Consider the following 12283-nt stretch of genomic DNA (forward strand, 5'->3'; position numbering starts at 1 on the left):
ATTATTCAAATTTTTTATGCTCGGCTTTCTCTCAATAATCGCTCCATGCTCGATACTTCTTGTACTGGTTCTTTTATGATGAAGACTATTGAATTCAGATGGGATTTATTGGAAAGAATTAAATGCAACCTTGAAGATTGGGAACCCGACGAAGGTAGGGAGTCAGGTATAACATCTAAGTTTGATTGTGTTAAATCTTTTATGGATACCGATGTTTTTCGTGAATTTAGCACTAAATATGGACTTGACTCTGAGATAGTAGCTTCCTTGTGTGAATCATTTGCTAGTCATGTTGATCTCCCTAAGGAGAAGTGGTTTAAATATCATCCTCCCATTGAAGTAAAAGTAGTTGAACCTATTAAAGTTGAAGAAAAGACTATCACTTATAATGTTGATCCTATTGTTCCTACCGCTTATATTGAGAAACCACCTTTCCCTGCTAGAATAAAGGATCATGCTAAAGCTTCAACTGTGGGTCGTAAGAGTAATGCTAGAACATCAATACCGTCTGAGCAAATTAAAGTTGAACCTAGTATTGCTATGGTTAAGGATCTTTTGGTCGATAATATTGATGGGCATGTTATTTATTTCTGTAATGAAGCTGCTAGAATTGCTAGACCCGATACTAAAAATAAACATAGACCTGTTGTAGGCATGCTTGTTATTTCTGTTAAAATAAGAGAACATTTTTATCATGGCTTATGTGATATGGGTGCTTGTGCGAGTGCAGTACCTCATTCCTTATACAAAGAAATTATGCATGATACTGCACCTGCTGAGATAGAGGACATATATGTTACAATTAAGCTTGCCAATAGAGATACTATTTCACCAATTGGGATTGTTAGAGATGTTGAAGTATTGTGTGGGAAAGTTAAATATCCTACTTATTTTCTTGTTCTTGGTTCTCCCCAAGATGACTTTTGTCCCATTATATTTGGAAGACCCTTCTTGAATACTGTTAATGCTAGGATAGACTACGAAAATTATATTGTTACTGTTGGTTTAGGAGATATGTCTCATGATTTTAATGTTGCTAAATTTCGTAGACAACCTCATGATAAAGAATTGCCTAGTAAAGATGAAATTATTGGTCTTGCTTCTATTGTCGTGCCTCCTAATGATCCTTTACAGCAATATTTACGAGACCATGAAAATGATATGTTTATGAATGAAAGAAGGGAACTAGATGAAGTATTCTTTAAATAGGGACCTATTTTGAAACACAACTTGCCTGTTGAAATTCTAGGGGATCCTCCTCCACCCAAGGGTGATCCCGTGTTTGAGCTTAAACCATTACCTGATACTCTTGAATATGCTTGTCTTGATCAAAATAAGATATATCCTGTTATTATTAGTGCTACCCTTTCAGAGCAGGAAGAAGAGAAATTATTGAAAACTCTGAAGAAGCACCGTGCTGCTATTGGATATACTCTTGATGATCTTAAGGGCATTAGTCCCACTCTATGCCAGCACAAAATAAAGTTGGAGAAAGACGCTAAACCGGTTGTTGATCACCAACGATGATTAAATCCTAAGATGAAAGAAGTGGTAAGAAATGAAATACTAAAGCTTCTGGAAGCAGGTATAATTTATCCCATTGCTGATAGTCAGTGGGTAAGTCCTTTCCATTGTGTCCCTATGAAGGGAGGTATTACTGTTGTTCCCAATGATAAAGATGAATTGATCCCACAAAGAATTGTTACAGGTTATAGAATGGTAATTGATTTCCGCAAATTGAATAAAGCTACTAGAAAAGATCATTACCCTTTAACTTTTATTGATCAAATGCTAGAAAGATTATCCAAACATACACATTTTTGCTTTCTAGACGGTTATTCTGGTTTCTCTCTAATACCCGTGTCAAAAGAGCATCAAGAAAAGACCACTTTTACTTGCCCTTTCTGTACCTTTGCTTATAGACATATGCCTTTTGGTTTATGTAATGCACCTGCTTCCTTTCAAAGATGTATGACTTCTACATTCTCTGACTTTTGTGAAAAGATTGTTGAGGTTTTCATGGATGATTTCTCCATGTATGGAACTTCTTTTGATGATTTCTTAAGCAACCTTGACTGAGTTTTGCAGAGATGTGAAGAAACTAATCTTGTCTTGAATTGGGAGAAGTGCCACTTTATGGTTAATGAAGGTATTGTCTTGGGGCATAAATTTCCGAAAGAGGTATTGAAGTTGATAAAGCTAAAGTTGATGCTATTGAAAAGATGCCGTGTCCTAAGGACATTAAAGGTATAAGAAGTTTCCTTGGTCATGCCGGTTTTTATAGGAGGTTCATTAAAGACTTCTAAAAAAATTCTAGGCCCCTGACTAATCTCTTACAAAAAGATGTTTCTTTTGTCTTTGATGATGATTGTGTAAAAGCATTTGAAATACTTAAGAACGCCTTGATTTTTGCACCTATTGTTCAGCCACCTGATTGGAATTTACCCTTTGAAATTATTTGTGATGCTAGTGATTATGCTATAGGTGCTGTTCTAGGACAAAGAGTTGATAATAAATTAAATGTTATCCAATATGCTAGCAAAACTCTAGACAGTGCCCAGAGAAATTATGCTACTACTGAAAAAGAATTTTTAGCAGTTGTATTTGCTTGTGATAAGTTCAGACCTTATATTGTTGATTCTAAAGTAACTGTTCACACTGATCATGCTGCTATTAAATATCTTATGGAAAAGAAAGCCAAACCTAGACTTATTAGATGGGTTCTCTTGCTACAAGAATTTGATTTGCATATTATTGATAGAAAGGGAGCTGAGAACCCCATTGCAGACAACTTGTCTAGGTTAATGTTCTTGATGACCCGCTACCTATTGATGATAGCTTCCCTGATGAACAATGAACTGTCATAAATGCTTCTCGTACTGCTCCATGGTATGCTGATTATGCCCATTACATTGTTGCTAAATTTATACCACCTCGTTTCACATACCAGCAAAAGAAAAAGTTTTTCTATGATTTAAGATATTACTTCTGGGATGAACCGCACCTTTATAAAGAAGGAGTAGATGGTGTTATTCGACGTTGTGTACCTGAGCATGAACAGGAACAGATCCTACGCAAGTGTCACTCCGAGGCTTATGGAGGACACCATGCTGGAGATAGAACTGCGCATAAGGTATTGCAATCCGGTTTTTATTGGCCTAATCTTTTTAAAGATGCCCGTAAGTTTGTCTTGTCTTGTGATGAATGTCAAAGAATTGGTAATATTAGTAGACGTCAAGAAATGCCTATGAACTATTCACTTGTTATTGAACCATTTGATGTTTGGGGCTTTGATTATATGGGACCGTTTCCTTCCTCTAATGGGTATACCCATATTTTAGTTGCTGTTGATTACGTTACTAAGTGGGTAGAAGCTATTCCAACTAGTAGTGCTGATCATAACACCTCTATTAAGATGCTTAAAGAAGTTATTTTTTCAGAGGTTTGGAGTCCCTAGATACTTAATGACTGATGGTGGTTCACATTTTATTCATGGTGCTTTTCGTAAAATGCTTGCTAAGTACGATGTTAATTATAGAATTGCATCTCCATACCATCCACAATCTAGTGGTCAAGTAGGACTAAGTAATAGGGAGATTAAATTAATTTTTTAAAAGATTATTAATAGATCTAGAAAGAATTTGTCCAAAAAACTTGATGATGCATGATGGGCCTATAGAACTGCATATAGAAATCCTATGGGTATGTCTTCGTATAAAATGGTTTATGGAAAAGCATGTCACTTACCTCTCGAACTAGAACATAAGGCATATTGGGCCATTAAAGAGCTCAATTATGATTTCAAACTTGCCGGTGAGAAGAGACTATTTGACATTAGCTCACTTGATGAGTGGAGAACCCAGGACCATGAGAATGCCAAACTGTTTAAAGAAAAAGTTAAAAGATGGCTTGACAAAAGGATAGAAAAGCGTGAGTTTAATGCAGGTGATTATGTTCTGCTATACAACTCTCATTTAAGATTTTTTGCAGGAAAACTTCTCTCTAATCGAGGAGGTCTATCGTTCCGGTGCCATAAAAATCAAGAACTTCGAAGGCACAAATCCAAAGGTGGTGAACGGTCAAAGAATCAAACATTATATCTCAGGTAATCCAATAAATGTTGAAACTAATGTTATTGAAACCGTAACCCCGGAGGAATACATAAGGGACACTTTCCAGAATGTTTCAGACTCCGAAAAGGAATAGGTATGTGGTACGGTAAGTAAACCGAGTCCAAAATAGTTCTAATAGCAATTTTTCTCCGTTTTGGAATATTTAAGAAAATAGGAAAATAAGAAGTAGTCCGAAAGGGACACGAGGCATCCACGAGGGTGGAGGACGCGCCCTACCCCCTTGGCGCGCCCTCTACCTCGTGGGCACCTCGTGTGCCCTCCGGACTCTGTTTTCTTGCTCGATACTTCTTTTGGTCGGTAAAAATTCGTTATATAATCTCCTGAAGGTTCTGACCACCGTACCTTGCAAATATCCTCTGATTTTGTTTCGAGTTGTTTTTCTGACAGATCTAGATCACCATGACGTCTTCAAGCTCCCCAAGGACAAATTCTTCGAAAAGGTCATCAACCCCTACCTCACGGAGGTGCTGCAACACCCTCAAACCATTGAGATGCGTGAGGGGGTGCTGCACATCCGTGATGTTGAGGGACCAAGGAGGACCGGAAGCGTGGAGACAAGACTCGAAGCAATGGAGCAGCAAGTTTTCAAGTGCCAGGGGATGGTGGAACGCGGAGTCGACGCCAACCACATGATGATCGCGGAGTTCACCACCAACAACAAGTTGGATGCCAAGAACATTGGGGAGGCCATCTTCAAGCTTCACGAGAAAATCGAGCACCTCAAAGCCCAGATCTATGACCTGCAAAACCAAAACTGTCAGTATGAATATAGATTCAAGAGGATGAGTTTGGCTGCATATTTGAGGATCCCGGAGACTCGATAATCTTTCTATGATGGCGAGCCTATGCCTTGGAAGATGTGTGACACGACTTCATCAACAACTCCATCATCACCACCTCCGAAGAAGCAGAACTAAGCATCGGGTATGGGCACTCCCCTTGGCAACAACCAAGCTTGGGGGCGGTGCCCCGGTATCGTATCACCATCACACTTCTATATTTACCATTTTTCTTAGTTCGATCCTTTTGGTAATATCTTGATCTAGTAGAATAAAGTTTTAGTATGATCTAGTTTTGAGTTTTGCTTTATGATCCTTCTATGTAATCGAGTCTGTGAGATATATATAATAAATATTAGTTTTGAGTCGAGGGCTTTGCTATCTTGCTATGATCCTGGAAGATAAAAAGAAAAAATAAAAAGAAATAAAGAGATCTTATGGAGAGTAATGACTTCACATATAAAGAGTATGATGAATAAAAGTTGTTGAGAGTTGACAAACATAGTTTTAGTCATCGTTGCAATTAATAGGAAGTAATAAAGAAAGAGAGGTTTTCACATATAAATATACTATCTTGGACATCTTTTATGATTTTGAGCACTCATTAAGATATGACATGCTAAAAAGTTGATGTTGGACACGGAAGACAACGTAATGGGTTACGTTTTCTTACATCCAAAATAAATTATATCGTCATGGATCATCCAACATGTTGAGCTTGCCTTTCCCCCTCATGCTAGCCAAATTCTTTGCACCAAGTAGAGATGCTACTTGTGCTTCCTATAAGTGCATCTAGTGCCACCCCTAGTTGGTTTTGGAGTAATGACGACAAACCTGGTTGAGGGACTAATGTGTTTGTGAGAATGGTAGGATAACACAGGTAGTAGTCCCTCATTGATTCGGTTTACCTACCGGAGATCACCCCTAAAAATGTATGAAGACATTGAAGACAATGGTGGTATGTGAAGGTATTCACATTGAAGACTATGACAAGACAAGGCATTGCGTGAAGACTATGGAGCGCGAAGACTTAGTTGTTTCGTTGTTTCCTTTTCTTCTTTGTTGAGTCGTAGGAACCACCGTACTGTTAAGTGGGGTCCCAGTGAACAAAGTCAGAGTGACTGAAGTGATGCTCAACCAAATCCTATGTCTTCGAGCGAAGACAATGAGACCAAATCTTATCCAGAGCTGGATGAGTCAGCTTTACTTGTAGCCCAAGTCAAGCTGCTGCATGTGTTTGAAATCTGACCGTTGGAACATGTGTCAGTTCCTTAGTGAACCAGGGTCATTTCGGACAAATTAGGCCGGGTTGCCTGGTGGCTATAAATAGCCCACCCTACACCATAAATTGGTGGCTGCTCAGAGTTAGTGCACTGCTTTTGTCGTTTGAGAGCGACCCACCTCCGAAGCTTTTGAGAGAGAGAAATCCTTCCGAGGAAAAAGCCCAAACACCCAGAGCCAAAGAGTGTTAGGCATCACTAAAGTCTTTCTGTCCGCGTGACCTGAAGACTTGTTACACTTGAGGACTGTGAATCCTCCAGCCGGTTAGGCGCCGCGTTCTGAGCATCCAAGAGTCATTGTGGATCGCCGGTGAACGTAGTCTGTGAAGGTTTGGAAGTCTACCTTGAAGACTTACCAGAGTGATTGGGCGAGGACTGGGTGTCCTTAGCTCAAGGGGAATAAGGTGAAGACGTGGTCTTCTGAGTTGAATCTCAGCCTCCCTAACCAGACGTACAGTTGTCACAGCAACTGGAACTGGTCCAACAAATCCTGTGTCCTCAACAAGTGACTGGTTCTATCCTCTCCCTCTCTTTACTTACAGTTTATCTTCATGAAGTCATTGCTTGCTTACACTACCTGTTTGACTTCACTGTGTGACTACTATCATAGTTTGGATTCATACTATCTTCCATCCTGATCTTTACTACCTAGCTGCTATTAGTCTTCGTGCTTTCACTTCATTGCATACTTGACTATGGCTTGCTTCGTGTAGTCTACCTTCCGCTGCATATCAATAGGTTCATTTCTATTGTTTGTCTTCGAAAATCTCATGTTTTGAAGACGTTCATAAAAATCGCCTATTCACACTCCTCTAGTCGATAACTAGCACTTTCAATTGGTATCAGAGCAAGGTACTTCCTTGTTCTGTGTCATTCGGTTTAACCACCTGGAGTTTTAGCTATGTCGGCTGCAGGGATAATCAAAATCTCCGCTACTTGCCCCGTCTTCGATGGAACTGAATATCCCTACTGGAAGAATAAGATGCGCATGCATCTTGAAGCCATTGATGTCGACCTCTGGTATGTCGTCAAGAATGGCATTCCCAAGACTGGTGAAGGTGTCACCCCTGCTGATGTCAAGACGTTCATTCAACTAGATTCTACTGCCAAGAACATCATCTGTGGTCATCTGACCAAAGGACAGTATGGCCGTGTGAGTGCTCTGGAAACGTCAAAGCTAGTCTGGGACTAGCTCTCCAAGGTCAACGAAGGCGTCTCAACCCAGAGAGATCAAAGGATCAGTGTTCTTCGCAACCTCTTCAACCGCTTCAAGAGAAACGACAACGAGAATGTGCAGCTCACATTTGATCGCCTCACTGACATCACAAATGAGCTTCGTGCTCTCGGCGCCACTGAGATCACCAAGCATGAAATCGTCAAGACACTACTGAGATCCCTTGACAGCTCGTTCGACACCCTTGACCTGATGATACAAGAACGCCCTGACTTCAAGACACTCGATCTGGCTGATATACTTGAGAGGCTCAACACACATGAGTTCCAGCTATCTGAGAAAAGAGATATCTATGGTCCCAACTACGGATGAACTCGTGCTTTGAAGGCAAAAGCTATTTCCTCATCTGAAGAAGAATCTGACTGCAGTTATGATGATCCTGAAGACATTGGAAAGGAACTTGCTATGCTTGTGAAGAAGTTCCAGAAGTTCACTAAGAAGAAGGGCTTCAGAAAGTATTCACGATACAGCTCAAGAAATGATGAAGCTTCCACTCATGACTACAAGAAGAGAACATGTCACAAGTGCAAGAAACCTGGACACTACATCTCTGAGTGTCCATAGTGAGACAATGAGAACAAGAAGAAGAAGAAGAGCAAGGAATATGATTCTGATGACAAGAAGAAGAAGAAATCCTCAAAGTCTTCTTCCAAGTCCTCATCCAAGTCTTCATCTCATAAGAAGAGCTCATCTGGCAAGGCTCGTGCTTTTGTTGGCAAGGAGATGGATTCAGAGGAGGAGTCTGCTTCTGAGGAGGCGGAGGTGGAGTCTGAGGAGGAGTCCGACCCTGGCGTTGCAACTCTGGCTCTAGCTACAGCCTACGTTGCCATGTCCATCTTCAACACTGAAGACAATGGCCCCGTCAACAACGCTGAAGCTAATGACAAGGACGACTCTGCTCCCACCTACTGCTTCATGGCACGTGGTGCCAAGGTAAAATCACGCGATGCTTACTTTCAAACATCAAGTGAAGATGACTCTGATTGTGAATCCAAACCCAGCTACAAAATATTGCTAAAATTGCAACTGAACAACAGAATGCTATGGAACATACTCAAAAACTGTTAGACAAAAGCGATGACCTATTGGATGGTGAAATGACCCGTTCTCAGTCCATAACTGAAGACATAAAAAATCTTCATGTTAAGTACCAGGAACTTGAAGGTCGTGATGAAACGCTCTCAACCACTCATGAAAAGCTCTCCTATGATTATCTTGAAAGGAAGCAAGAGCTTGAGAAATTGAGAGCGGCTCATGAAGATCTTCAAAAAGAGAATGAGTCACTTCGCGCTCAATAGATCAGTTCCGCTCAGGAAGGATTTGAACCACCAAGTCTAAAATGCCTTGAGCATGATAACGCTACTTCTGTTGCTGAATGTTCTACTGCTGCTACTATTACAATATCTTCAACTGCTGATGTGGTAACTAACCCCTCTGCTGAGGCTACCACTACTATTGCTGATGAAAATGCTAGGTTGAAGACATTGCTCGAAACAGGGATGTACAAAAGTCTCAAAGGGCATCAGACACTGTGCGATGTCCTCAAAAAGCAGATTCTGCACCGAAACCCTAGGAAAGAGGGTGTTGGGTTCGAGAGGAAAATGAATGTTGATGGCTCCTACTGGAAGCCTGAGCAGTACCCCAAAACCACATGGGTTGCTGCAAAGGAACCTTCAGTGGATCCATCCACCTTATCTGGCTTCACTTGTGCTAACCCTATTATCATTGATGAATCCTTTGATGTAAACTATAAACTGTTTAAGAATCAGAATGGTGAAGTGTTTGCCAGATATATTGGTACTAACTGCAGGAATGGGCCACCCATGAAGAAGATCTGGGTTCCCAAAAGTTGTCTTGAGAATATTCCTGTGAATGTCATCATGACACCGCCTGGGAAGAAGACAAATCCCAGACCAAAGGCTTCATATGGTCCAAAGGCTTCATACAGACAGAGGACTCACCTGAGTCACCCTAACGCCAATGTTTTGCAGGGAAATCATACTCAGACTTATGAATATGAGCGTGTTTCTTCAAACCGCTTTGTTCATAAAACTAAGAACTTTTCTGCGTATTCATATGAGTATCATTCATCTCCTGCAAGGCTACTTGCTAGGGCTTCAAAGCCGAAGTTCTCAGATGCTGCACTTAGACTCATTGCTTCTAAGCCACCCCTGAAGATGTGGGTGGTTAAGAAGAATTAACTTTCTTTTGCAGGGAAAGGTCTCCAACCGGAACTCAAAGGCGTCTGATGCTATTGCTGGGGACCTAAAACATCTTGTAGGGCGCAAGATCAAATGCCCAAATGGTCTCACTATGTATTTTGTTCCTGAATCATTTGCCAATCATCCTATCAGTCCTAATCTTGATCTGAGCTTTGATAATCCTCTTGCCCGTCAAATGTTTATGCTTCACAATACTCTTGGTGAAGCCTATCCCCCTAACTGTACTGTAGGGTATGACACCTGATGCTTCAGAATGGATTATGGACAGCGGATGCACTAATCATATGACTGGTGATCGAAGTCTTCTCATGGACTCAACCTTACGTCCATCTGACAAGAGTCACATCACATTTGCTGACACTGGTAAAAGCAAGGTATTGGGTCTAGGTAGAGTTGCAATCTCAAAGGATCAGCACATGGATAAAGTGATGCTTGTTGAATCCCTTGGTTTCAACTTAATGTCTGTCTCAATGATTTGTGACTTTAACATGATTGTGATATTTGGAAAATATCGTTGCCTTGTACTAATGGAATCTGACAATTATCTAGTCTTTGAAGGGTACCAGAAAGATGATCTGTACATGGTAGATTTCTCAGCAGGACCACAGCTTGCCGTATGTCTTCTAGCAAAAGCTTCAGAGTGCTGGTTCTGGCATCGGAGGCTAGGGCATGCTGGCATGAGGAACTTACACACTCTCGCAAAGAAGAAGCATGTCATAGGCATTGAGGGCGTCAAGTTCAAGAAGGATCACTTGTGCGGTGCCTGCGAAGCTGGAAAGATGACTAGGGCCAAGCATCCCTCGAAGACAATCATGACGACATCTCAACCCTTCGAGCTGCTACACATGGACTTATTTGGCCCAACCCACTACTCTACTCTCACTACTACTGCTTGTCTCTATGGCTTCGTCATTGTTGATGATTATTCAAGATACACGTGGGTGCACATAATTCTCTACAAGACTGAAGTGCAGGACGTCTTCAGACACTTCGCCAACCGTGCCATGAACAACTATGGCATCAAGATCAAGCATATCAGGAGTAACAACGACACTGAGTTCAAGAACACCGGCCTCGACCTTTACTTGGATACATTAGGCATCACTCACGAGTTCTCTGCTCCATACACACCTTAGCAGAATGGCATCATGGAGCGCAAGAACAGAACGCTCATTGAGATGGCACGGACAATGCTTGATGAATACAAGACTCCAAGAAAGTTCTGGCCTGAAGCTATTGATACTGCATGTCATGTCATCAACCGTGTTTATCTTCACAAGCTTCTGAAGAAAACATCCTATGAACTCCTCACTGGTAAGAAGCCAAATGTTAGTTACTTCAGAGTATTTGGTGCTAGGTGCTGGATCCAGGATCCACATCACACTTCAAAATTTGCACCAAAAGCACATGAAGGTTTTATGCTTGGTTACGGAAAGGATTCACACTCCTATAGAGTCTTCAACCTCTTTCACTATAAAGTGGTTGAAACTATGGATGTGCGGTTCGATGAGACTAACGTCTCTCAAAGAGAGCACCTACCAAATGTGCTAGATGAAGTTCCACCCAGTGAATCCATCAAGCTAATGGGAACTGGAGAAATCATACCGTCTGAAGCACAGCCTGAAGAGGAACTTATCATTTCTGCACCTAATCAACCTGAAGATAATGCTCAGCCCGAAGACAATCCTCCTAACAACGACAATGATCAGCAAGAGCAAAATCTTCGTCCGGTTCATCCTCGTGTTGCAAATGAAGTACAGATTGAGAAGATAATTGATAGCATCAATGCGCCTTGTCCACTCACTCGTTCAAGAGCAACACAACTAACAAATTTCTGTGGGCACTTTGCATTTGTCTCAATATCTGAACCCAAGAAAGTTGCTGAAGCCTTCATGGAACCTGAATGGATTCAAGCTATGCAAGAAGAGCTTCAACAGTTCAAGCTGAACAATTTCTAGGAACTTGTCAAGCGTCCTAACCTCCGCAAGCACAACATAATAGGCACAAAATGGATATATCGCAACAAGCAAGATGAGCATGGTCAAGTTGTCAGAAACAAGGCTCGTCTCGTTGCTCAAGGATACACTCAAGTTGAAGGGATTGACTTTGATGAAACATTTGCTCCTATGGCTAGGCTTGAAGCTATTCGCATATTGCTAGCCTATGCAAACCATCACAACATCCTGCTGTATCAAATGGATGTGAAGAGTGCTTTTCTCAACGGCAAGATTGAAGAAGAAGTGTATGTTGCACAACCTCCTGGCTTTGAAGATCCGAAACATCCTGATATGGTGTACAAGCTAAACAAGGCACTGTATGGCCTCAAACAAGCCCCTCACACTTGGTATGTTACACTCAAAGACTTCCTGAAGAGCAAAGGCTTCAAACCTGGTTCCTTGGATCCCACACTCTTCACGAAGACATATGATGGTGAACTGTTTGTGTGCCAAATATACGTGGATGACATTATCTTCGGCTGCACCAACTAGAAATAAAGTGATGAATTTGGACACATGATGCAAGAGCAATATCAAATGTCCATGATGGGTGAGCTGAAGTTGTTCCTTGGTCTTCAAATTCGTCAGCAAAGCAATGGCATCTTCATTTCTCAAGAGAAATATCTCAAAGATTGCCT

The sequence above is a fragment of the Aegilops tauschii genome, chromosome 3 (genome assembly GCF_002575655.3).
Source record: "Aegilops tauschii subsp. strangulata cultivar AL8/78 chromosome 3, Aet v6.0, whole genome shotgun sequence".
Taxonomy (NCBI): Eukaryota; Viridiplantae; Streptophyta; class Magnoliopsida; order Poales; family Poaceae; genus Aegilops; species Aegilops tauschii.